Source organism: Echinops telfairi, unplaced genomic scaffold (genome assembly GCF_000313985.2).
Source record: "Echinops telfairi isolate 266 unplaced genomic scaffold, ASM31398v2 ScPeMD7_7457;HRSCAF=8495, whole genome shotgun sequence".
Lineage (NCBI taxonomy): Eukaryota > Metazoa > Chordata > Mammalia > Afrosoricida > Tenrecidae > Echinops > Echinops telfairi.
The window spans coordinates 44,272,478-44,282,601 of record NW_022111357.1 but is presented as its reverse complement, the minus strand read 5'-3'; the positions used below and the strand labels follow the sequence as shown (position 1 = coordinate 44,282,601).

The following is a 10,124-nucleotide window of genomic DNA, read 5'->3' as shown; positions in this document are numbered from 1 at the left end:
CACACACACACACACACACACACACACACACACGGCCACATTCAAACTCACCAACAGCAGCCTGGTCTCTCCCCCTCTGGCCAGCACAGATACAATGTGGGACCCTGAAGGCTGGCCTGAGCATCCAGGCCTGTCCCAGGGTCCTTGAAGGAAGGCCCCTCTCAGACCCATTGACCCCCACAACCTTCACCTGACCCCATGCCCTGATCAGGTGGGGTTCAGGGGTGTGCCTGTCATCAGGCTTTTGGGTGGCCACCTCATTGCCCAAAGGGATGGAGGCTCAGTCCCAGGCTACCCCCCACCCTGTTCCCCCAACACACACCTCCCCCCCCATGCCATGCCTGAGCCAGCCGGGGCGGCCCCACACTCACCTGGGGGCGGCCATCGCCATCTTACTGGGCAGCATTGGATGGTGTCAGAGCTCTAATACTGCCTGGTAATGATGACGGCGGGGCCCTACGAGCAGCGATGGGGCCGCCCACCCGACACCATCCCCACCCTGTTCTGCCGCCACTGGCCCTGGGGCAGGAGCTGGCCCTGGGTAGATGGGCTGTGGGTCCACCACTACCCAGGAAGGAAGGGCTCCCCAACTGCCTGAGTGTGGCCCCTGTGGATCCAGGGGGTGGCCTTGAGGGGGATTAGAGCACTCAGCCCACACTGAGCAGATGTCTCGGCCCAGCCCATGGCTCCCAAGCAGGTGCTGCAGGCCCGGCTGACCACAAAAGGCAAGAGGGCTGCGTCACCCACAGGTGGTGCAAGAAATGCATGCTCACTGCCACAGGTCCAAGAGGGCGCTGGACCCCTGACGCTCATCCTGCCCCCAGCCTATGCAATCTATGCCCTCCCTCCCTCCTCCTGCACCCTACGGAGTCATCCGGGGCCCACAGGACATGGGGTGTGCAGGGGGCAGGGGGTGGATGAGATGCTCAGTGAGAGGGGTAGGTGGAGCGCAGGGTGGGGCACAGGTACTTGCAGCTCCACAGGACCGGGGCATCCCCCACCCAGGAGAAAGCAGGAGGGGCTGCCGCACAGGCCCCTGGCGTCCCACCGTCCTCGGGCCAGGTGCTCTGGGCCTCTGTGGGCATCTTACCGGACAGTGCTGGATTTCCCGGCTAGACTCTAACACTGTCTGGTAACGATGTTCAAAGGTGACCCCCCTCCGCCAGGACACGCCCGAGGACGCACCGCTCCAGCTTCTAGACCGCAGGAGGGCCAGGCTGGGCCAATGAGTCCGTCCCAGTAGAAGATTTGGTGGGGGCAGCCTCTGCCTTTGGGGGTCCCACAGTGGACCCAGCTCTGCCTCCTTAGAAGACCTGCCTAGCACGGCCCACGCCCCAGCCCCTCTCCTGACCCGGCCTAGAGTGACCAGCTGAGCTCACCTCTCCTGCTGTCCTTGGGTCCCGAGGCTGACGTCATGCCTTGCCTGAGAGGACAGCCACCCCTCTTCCCTGCCTAGACCCCTGCCCTGTCCCTAAGGGCTTCAGTGTGACCATCCTAGGGACCCTGGTCCAGGCCTCCAGTCAGTTTGGGTCAGGCATAGTCACAGTCCCCTCTCCCTGGTCAAGCGTTTCAAACCAGGCCTTTCGTGCTGGTCAGCTGGCCTGCAGGGTGGGGCAAGAGGCTCAGGGCCTGGAGACCCAGACCCTGGGGCGAGTGTGTTCACGTGTGTCCACAAGCCACCGAGCCCTTGCTCCCCCAGGGACACAGGTGGGATGGGGACTTTGCTCACTGTTGGGCGGGCCCCAAGTGACCCCGCTTTCTTCTTTGATCCCAAGCCAGGCTGAGGCCCAACCCGGTCTCAGCGGCCGTCTGCCAGTGGGCACCTCAGGGAGGTGGGAGGGTCGGAGTGGAGCTGCTCAGGTCCCAAGGTCATCAGGAACCAGTGTGAAGAACGCAGGAGCCTCAGACGACATCCACCCAAGACCCAGCATCACATGACTGGTGGCTCACCGCCCCGACCCCCCCAAGCAGGGTTGCCCTACCAGGATCGGGGTCACCCTGGGGTGATGGTGGGCGGGGACGCCAACCTGGACGGGCCGTGCCACATGGAGGCCCCGCCGCCGCCGCCGGCTGACGGGCGTCTTACCAGGCAAAGTTAGATCTGGGTCCTTCTGTCTAATACTGTCTGGTAATGCCGCCCGTCGCATGGCCGTGACACCTGGGAATGGGCCGGTTGCCGCCCCGGATGACGGTCCACATCTCGGGGCACCTGCCCCAACTACCTGGCCACACCCTGACTGGCCTGGCCACCTGGCCTTTGTGAACCCACCATGGGACCCGCCCCATAATGAGGGGGATGCAGAGGGTCCAGGCCTGGAGCTCTCGTGTCCCTCCCCCCACACCCTCTGATTCTGGCAGTTGACCCCCAGTGTTGATGGAATAAAAAGTACTCTTCGCTGAGGCTGCCTCTGTCTGTCCATGGGCCACACTGGCCAGCTGGGGTGTCACCCACTCAGGCACAGCTGGGCCTCCACAACAGGGACCCCGAGACCTGTGGAGTCACTGAGGGTGCTGCAGCTGGTCAGGGCCCCTGTGGCTGCAGACTCACCATGAGCCCCACCCAGGCCCCCTCCAGAGCTGCGGCCTCACCCCTCATCCTTCCACCGTTACCAGGACTCAGAGAACGCAGGGGACAGATAGGAGAGCAGTCCAGCCTCCCGGAGCGCAGACCCAGGGCAGGAGGGGGAACGGCTGGCTGGTGGAGGACCAGCTGGGGCGGGGCCTGCAGCCTCTGCTCCTGCCACCCTGGGCTCCAGAGGCCCTGTCTTCGGTCTCAGTTCCTACCCATAGGGGTGGGTGACCCTATGTCCTGTCACTTCTGAGTCCTGAGCCCACCCCAGCCTCCTAGACCCCCCTCAGAGGCTCCCTTGATAAGGCAGGGTCCTGACCCACAGAACGGCAAGGACAGTCTGGGGACCCCCACCCCTGACCCGCAAGAATAGGCCAGGTCAGAGTGGACGACCAGTAGCAGACCCAACACGCAGGCCCTTGGGGAGATGCTCTGCTCCCAAATTCCCTCGCTGAGCACCCCGCCCCCCACCCAAGCTCTCCAGCAGGGCCATGCAACGCTGGTGAGGAGGAGGAGAGGAGGTGCAGAGACTCAGGACGCCTGTGGGGGTTGAGCATGGGGACACCGGGGTAGGCAGAGGCTAGGGACCAGGTGGCTGTGCCAGCAGACCCCTTGGGACCAGTGTGTGCCCCCCACCTCCAGCCATCCAAGCAGCACTTGTGGGCCCAGCCCCAGTGGAACGTCAGACAGCGGGCAAAGGGTGGGCTTGCCATGAAGGTTTGACCTGCAGGAGACCCCCACCCCCTAGAGGTGCCTTGCCAGAGGGCTAGCTGCGGCGCTGCCTTTGATTCCAGCCATGGCCAACACACGGTTAATGATTCTTCACCAAAGCACCCAACCGGCCACCGTGGGAAAGGCCAGCCAGGCGGCACCCACGGCGTCCAGTTTTTCTGGTTCCAAGCCCAGATGCACAGGCCAGAGTTCTCAGAACACTGGGGGGCGGAGGGGGACATTTCCCCTGTGTGTGGGAGGCAGCTGGCAGCCTCCCTGGGGTGACAGCGGGGAGCACCGGTGTCTCAAGGGTTCCCAAGAGGACCCCTGCCTTCAGGGCATATTCAGAGCCACAGCACACACCCACCAAAGGAGAAAGGGGTTCCCTCTCATGGTGCAAGGGGGGCTGGTGAGCCCTCAGGCCCAGCCCCACCTGAGAGGTAGGACCCTCATCCTTGATCTGAACTGAAAAAGGTCAGCAATGGGGGAGGGGCCGAGGGAGTCCCCCACCCACCCACCCAGAGTCACTTCTGCCTGGGACCTCAAGTGGGGAGGGGGCTCCTTGACAGTGCGAAGTTGAGGGCAGCAGAGACACGCCCTGGGACCCTTGGCCTGCAGGCCTGACCCTCTCCAGCCAGAATGGGCTCTGAGACCCTCCCCCAAGGCCAATGCTGAGACTCGGTCCTCTCCATAGCTAGAGCTCTAGGGCTCAAAGACCTCGTGATCCTAGGACTCTCCTGCTGGCCCCCAAGTGACCCAGGCCAGGAGCTATAAGCTCCCAAGGTCTGAAGGCCCAAACCACTGTGGTCAGGCCTCGGGGACCCTGAGCTAATGCACAGCCATAGGACAGCACCCCCAGACCTTGCTGCCATGATCCAATGACAGACCCCCCCCAAGGGCCCCCAGCACCTGACACACTCAGGCACAGAGGGTGGGGGGTAGCAGCAGGACACACCCACACCCAACAGAAACAGGGACAGGCTTTGCAAAGTCCCAGTCCCAACCTTGGAAATGGTAGCCACTTCCCCGAAGTCAAGGTGTCCCAGCCCTAGGCACTCTGAGTCCCTGGGGCATCGGCAGGGAGACCGGAGGGATGGAGCCTGTGGGGATATTCCTGAGGGCAAGGGCTACCAGGTAGGAGGGCATCCTAAACAGAGACCCTGGTGACCGTCCTTGTGGCTGGAGGACCCCCGACCAGGGAGCTCTTCCCAGCAGGGGTCAGACGTTGGCCTGCAGCAAGGAGAACAGAGATTGAAAGTACCTTAGGCAAGAGCCAGGCGGGCCCTGGTACCCAGACCCAAGCCCTTCTGAGGCTGCAGCTCCTGTGGGTGGGGCCTGGCCTCCTGAGCGCCCTTCTCTGACGATAACATGCAATGACGTTGCTCAAGAGGAGGGTCAAATGACCAGCCCGGAAGTGAAGGCGGGGACCCTCCCCCACGTTCAGGACAGTCCTTTTCACGTGGGCTGTATTCAATGTTCGGGGCTGAGCCCCGGCTTTACAGAATGCCGTGGAGAACAGTGGACGCCCAAAATCCATTTGCAAAGAACCCCTGCGGATTAAGCCTCCATCGAATTCCTGGTGACCAGGGAGGTAAGCTGCCTGGCCCTCGGGCAGAGTCTATTGGAAAGTGGATCACCTCCCCCACACCCCACGAACCAGCCCAGGGAGAGACAGTCTCCCTCGGGGACTTGTCTGGCTGGGCTCTTGAGGAAGACACTCATACTGGGGTCACATTGTCCTGGTCATGCTCGGACTGCTGGGGTTGCAAGGCCCGGCCCGGGGCCATTCTTGTAAGCTCTTCCGGCTGACATAATGACCCCGACCCAGTCATGGCCCCCTCCCTGCTCCCATCGCCCCACTTCCGACTGCATTGTGCTGATCTGCCACCAACCACGCTTCGGGGACCACGTGCTTTGCCCTTTTCAGCCCCAGGTCTCAGCAAACCCTCGGCGTCATTATGACCACATGCTAACGATTCCCCTCCAGATAAGGTGTCTGTGCCTGGATTTTCACTCAATCCTCTCCTTCAGCTATGTTAGGGATTTGGGGGCTTCCTTTGGACCCTCAAACAGAGCCCGAAGGTGGAAACGGCCCACGGGTGATGGGTACACCCACAGTGGACTAGGATGCAGCCAGAGCAAGGCACAACGTCCTGAGGACGCAGGCCACACACGTACACCCCCCAGGAGCCCCCACACAGAGCAAAGTTGGTCAGACACAGAAGGGCACACGGCGCCTGACCTCCCTTACAAGGAACAAGCGAATACAGACACTCCAACACAGGAGACTGGCAGTTCCGGGGAGGTCAGGAGGTGGGCGGGTGGCTGAGAACTCGGTAATAAACAAAAGACTGACCCCCGCAGCTGCCCCAGGAAGGCAGCCTGACAGACTGCTCCGGGAGGGTGACAGCTTGAGCCCTCTTGGGGTGCCGTGGGGGAGTGCGAGGGGAGAGGCTTTGCGCAGGTGGGCCGCGTTGATGCCGATGGCGCGGGGGAGAGCAGGATTGTGGGCACTGGAGCTGCGTTGGCAACGGTCTCCTGGCGGTGTGTTTTCGCCACAGTCAAAGGCAGGGAGGGAGAGCCAAGTCCACAGAGCCGGGTGCCCAAGAAGAACGAGATGAAACTTAAGACTGAAAATAACCAGCTCTTTATTCAAACACCCTCACCAAGGCCCCGGGGAGGCTCAGGTGGGGGGGGGCACACACGGGACTGGGGGAGTTGTGTGTGCAAACAGCAGAGCGCGGTGAGAGAATGGGGATGAGGCGTGGATTCAGAGTGACACCAGACTCAGACCCTGAGTGACCCCAGACCCTGGTTCAGTTGGGGCAGGTGGGGGGGCGGGCGAAAGCTCCCCCAGCCTCCTGCTGCCCAGACTCCCGCCTCCCTGCCCAGGCGGCCCCCAGCTTAGTGGCAGGCCCTCCCCCATGGACCTAGAGACCCCACTTAGTAAGAGCTCCTCCGGGCGCCTCTGCGGGCTGGTGCTCGGTGACCGTTGCCTGGAGACAGGTTGCCGGGCCACCACTGTTGTTTCCAGGGAGAGGGTCTGCACCATCTTGTCCGGCAGGTAAGAGGACTGTGGGCCCAGCCACTGGGGTCCTGCTCATGCCAGTGGACTTGGCCCTGTCCTTCTGTCCCTCTTCTGGCTACCGGGGACCCAGTAGGCCCTCACCTGGGGGACTCGGCCCAGGAGCAAAGGACCATGGGAGTGTGGTGGGGACACCGAGGCTGGGGGGCGGGCCAGCGGGGCCAAGGCTCTCTGAGGAGGGACCCCACGGTGGTCAGATCCCCGAGACTCAGTGGGCAGGGGCGCCCACCTCCCCAGCCAGTCCGTAGCCTCCGGGGGGTGGGGGTCGGTCCCCTGCAGGAGGCTCAGGGGCCTGGTGAGGGCCTGCCATCTGGACCCTCGAGAGGACGGGACCCCGTGCCGGAACCAGACACGGCTCCTAAGAGCCGGTCCCAGAGAAGCAGCCCCCTGGAGTGCTCACGGGTCCCCGGACCGCCCGTCCCAGCCAGGAGGCGGCCACCACTCTGGACAATGTCAGCACCTTGTTGGCGCCCTGTCGCCGTCACACCCACATGCGCCCGGGGACGGTCTTTCGGGAGATTGGAGCAGCTCGCTAACCTTGGTTTTCACCTCCGGGACCCGCTCTCCAGGTTCCCAGATAGCTTCGGCTCGTCCTTCCGGGGTGCCGCGGCCCGCCCACTGGTTTACCTGACCAGGTACAGCCTTTGTCCTAAACGCCATTCTCCGCCCAGACCCGCGGCCTCCGCCTCCCGGCAGTGCTCTCGGGAACACAGCCCTGCTGATGTTTAAGTCGTTTAGTAAGGCTCCCACTCTTGGACTGCAGCCCCCTGCACCCCCACCCCATGTCCCACTGGGCTCCCTACTGTAAAACCAGCCTCCGTGAACACCCTCTGGGTACACAGCGCTGCTCGGTCTTCAGAGCACTGTCTGAAAGGGTTGTCGTCACTGGCTCAAGTTTGCCGGAGGGTGGAGGTGGGGGCATCCTCTGATCCCTCCCAGGTGCAACCCTCCAGCCCTGGCCCACTCAACCAGCAGTCCACAGCCCGCTGCGTCTGGGTCTCCTCACCTGCATTCGTTTGAGCAAGGAGAAATCATGCACCTGGCTTGTTCAGTACCTTCTTTCTTGAGGGTCCTACACATAGGGAGGTGTGTCAGTGCCTTTGGGCAGCCACCAACTAACCCCTGGTGGCCCCTGTGGGCAAAGGGATGAAGCAGTGCCTGGTTTGGTACCAGTGCCAGGATAGACTACCAGTCCATTGGGATCCCTCGGGTTCTCACCTACCTGCTTTCAGAAGGGGATCACGAGCCCTTTCTGCCCAGTTTGTCTTTGTCTGGAACCCAGCGGGGCTCTAGCAGACGCGGGAGCGACATGTGAGGCACACTGGCTAGGACTCGGACCCAGGTGCTGTTGGGTGTCAACGAGTCGATTCAGCCTCCTAGCGACCCCGAGCCCCACAGAAGGAAGCCCCACCCAGTCCTGCTGCGGGGTGGGGGTGGGGGTGGGGGGCACCGCCCCACCGCACAAGGGTCGTGTCTGGGCCCATTGTTGCAGCCGCTATGTCAGTCCGTCCTGTGAAGGGTCTTCTTTCTGCGCTGTCCCTCGGCTTTGCCAAGCACGGTGTCCTGCTCCAGGGACGAGTCTCTCCTGAGAACCTGCCTGGCGTATGTCAGAGGAAGCCCGCCATCCTTGCCTCTCAGGAGATTCTGGTTGTGTGTGTTGGCTCTCTGGGCAGTCCGTGATGCTGTCCCGTGTTCTTTGTCAGCACCACACCCTCCCACATTGTGGTGCTGGCCCTCGGTGTTGATGTTGGCGATGCCAGGTGCCATTGGCCCATAGCGACCCGGTCCGCGCACAGCAGGAGGACACACTGCGCCGTCCTGCGCCGTCCTCACCATCGCGCCTCTGCTTGAACTCATTGCTGCACTGCTGCAGCCACCGGCTCCATCCATCTCGCTAAGGGCCTTCCTCTTTCTCGCTGCCCCTGTTTGACCAGGATGAGGTCCTTCTCCGGGGACTGCCCTCTCCTGACAATATGTCGGAAGGATGGAAGGCGAAGTCTGGCCATCCCTGCCTCTAAGGAGCATCTGGCCTTACTTCTTCCAAGACAGATGGGCTTGTCCTTGTAGCAGCCCGTGGTACTTGCTGTGGTCTTCTCTAGCACCACAATTCAAGGCACCGATTCTTCTTCAGACGTCCCTATCCGGTGCCCAAGGTTCACAGGCAGGTGAGGCGATGGAGGCTGCCACGGCTTGGGAACAGGCCCGATCCCCTGTCTTAGGAAGGTCGAATTGAACCAGGAGTCTTACAAAGAAAAACGCTCTTCCCTGCCTGACCCTCCCACCCACTCGGACTCCCAGGGCAACTCTGGCGACCCTTCTAGCTGTTTCTTCTGCTGCTGACACCCTGTTCCTAGTTCGTGCCCGCTCTGCGGCTAGGTCGGCGGTTCCCATGGTCGCAGTACCTCTCAACTTTGGACCAGGCCTGTCGAGGGCTTGACTCGCACCTGGCCAGGTTTATACTGTAACCAGGCAAACAGTGCTCACGGCCAAACTCAGGGCCCACCCTGCTGGCAGGGGGCCATTTTTGTCTTCTCTGGGTTGATAATTGTCCTGCTTCCGCATCTACATGTTTGTACACATACTTGTCACCGATCGTCCCCCAGGTCAGTGACACCAAGGCCGCTTCCTCCTCCTCTTCAGCCTCGGTGTTGTCATTGTGACTAGCACCCACTGACCCCGCAGTACATGCCAAGCGCCAGTACGTGTCTAGACCGCGCCTTCCCAGCAGCCCTACCAAGCTGGCACCGCTGTCCCCACCTCCCATGCGGGCGAGGGAGCTGACAGCAGGCAAGCCACCGGTGTCACGGCTGGCTGGGAGCCGGCCTCTGTGCGAGTGGCTCCACGTCCCCCTTCGGGAGGCTGCCCCTGCTTCTTCCCTGGCTGGCCAAGTGCAGCCCGGCCGTGAGCCCTGCAGGCACCCCTCAGCCACCCCAGTTCCGTGCCACATGGACCCAGCCCTTGCTGTCCCCATGGGAGAGTTGAAGGCCACTGCTTGATCCCTGGGCAGCCCCCACCATCACCTGCTGTGGGTCTCCAGCTGCCCCTGCGTGGTGCTCGCCCTCCCTCTGGGCAGCCCCACTTCAGGGACACCTTCCCTCGATGCCTGGTTCCTGGGTGGGACTTCAGTTTCTGCTTTGACATTCGAACCCCGAAGTGTGATTTCCACAGACTCTATCTTGGTCCACTGCTTGGACAGTGAGCGCTCCATCTCTTCAAGGGGCCCCCTCGTCCGCTCCCTCCTGTCAGCATTCCCACTCCTTCCTCTGCGCGTGTGCCTGTGTGTCTAGGTGTGAGTATGTGTGTGTGAGTGTGTCTGTTAGTGTGTGTGTCTGTCTGTGTCTGTGTGTGAGAAGGTGTCTGTGTGTGAATGTATGTGAATGTCTTGTGTGTATCTAAGCGAATGTGTGTCTGTGTGTGTGCCTGTGGGCACATGTGTAAATGTATGTCTGTGAATGTTCCTTGTACATGTTGGAATGTCTGTGTGACTATGTGAATAGGTCCCTGTGTGAGTGTATATTTGTGAATGTGTGCCTGGGTGTGTGTGTGTGTCTGGGAGTGTGTATGTGTGTCTGAGAGTGTGTGTGTGTGTGTGTCTGGGAGTGTGTATGTGTGCCTGGCTGTGTGTGTCTGGGAGTGTGTATGTGTGTCTGAGAGAGAGAGAGTGTGTGTGTGTGTGTGTGTGTGTGGGAGTATGTATAAGCATGAGTGTGTATGTGTATCTGAGAGAGAGAGAGTGTGTGTGTGTGTGGGGATGTGTGT

At 61.8% G+C, this 10,124-nt stretch overlaps 1 protein-coding gene across 1 annotated transcript in view; it reads left to right on the top strand.

Annotated features, from left to right (window-relative positions):
- TTLL10 (tubulin tyrosine ligase like 10) overlaps positions 1–10,124 on the top strand; it is a 73,248-nt gene that overhangs the window by 46,172 nt on the left and 16,952 nt on the right. The gene's annotated exons all lie outside the window — the stretch shown is intronic.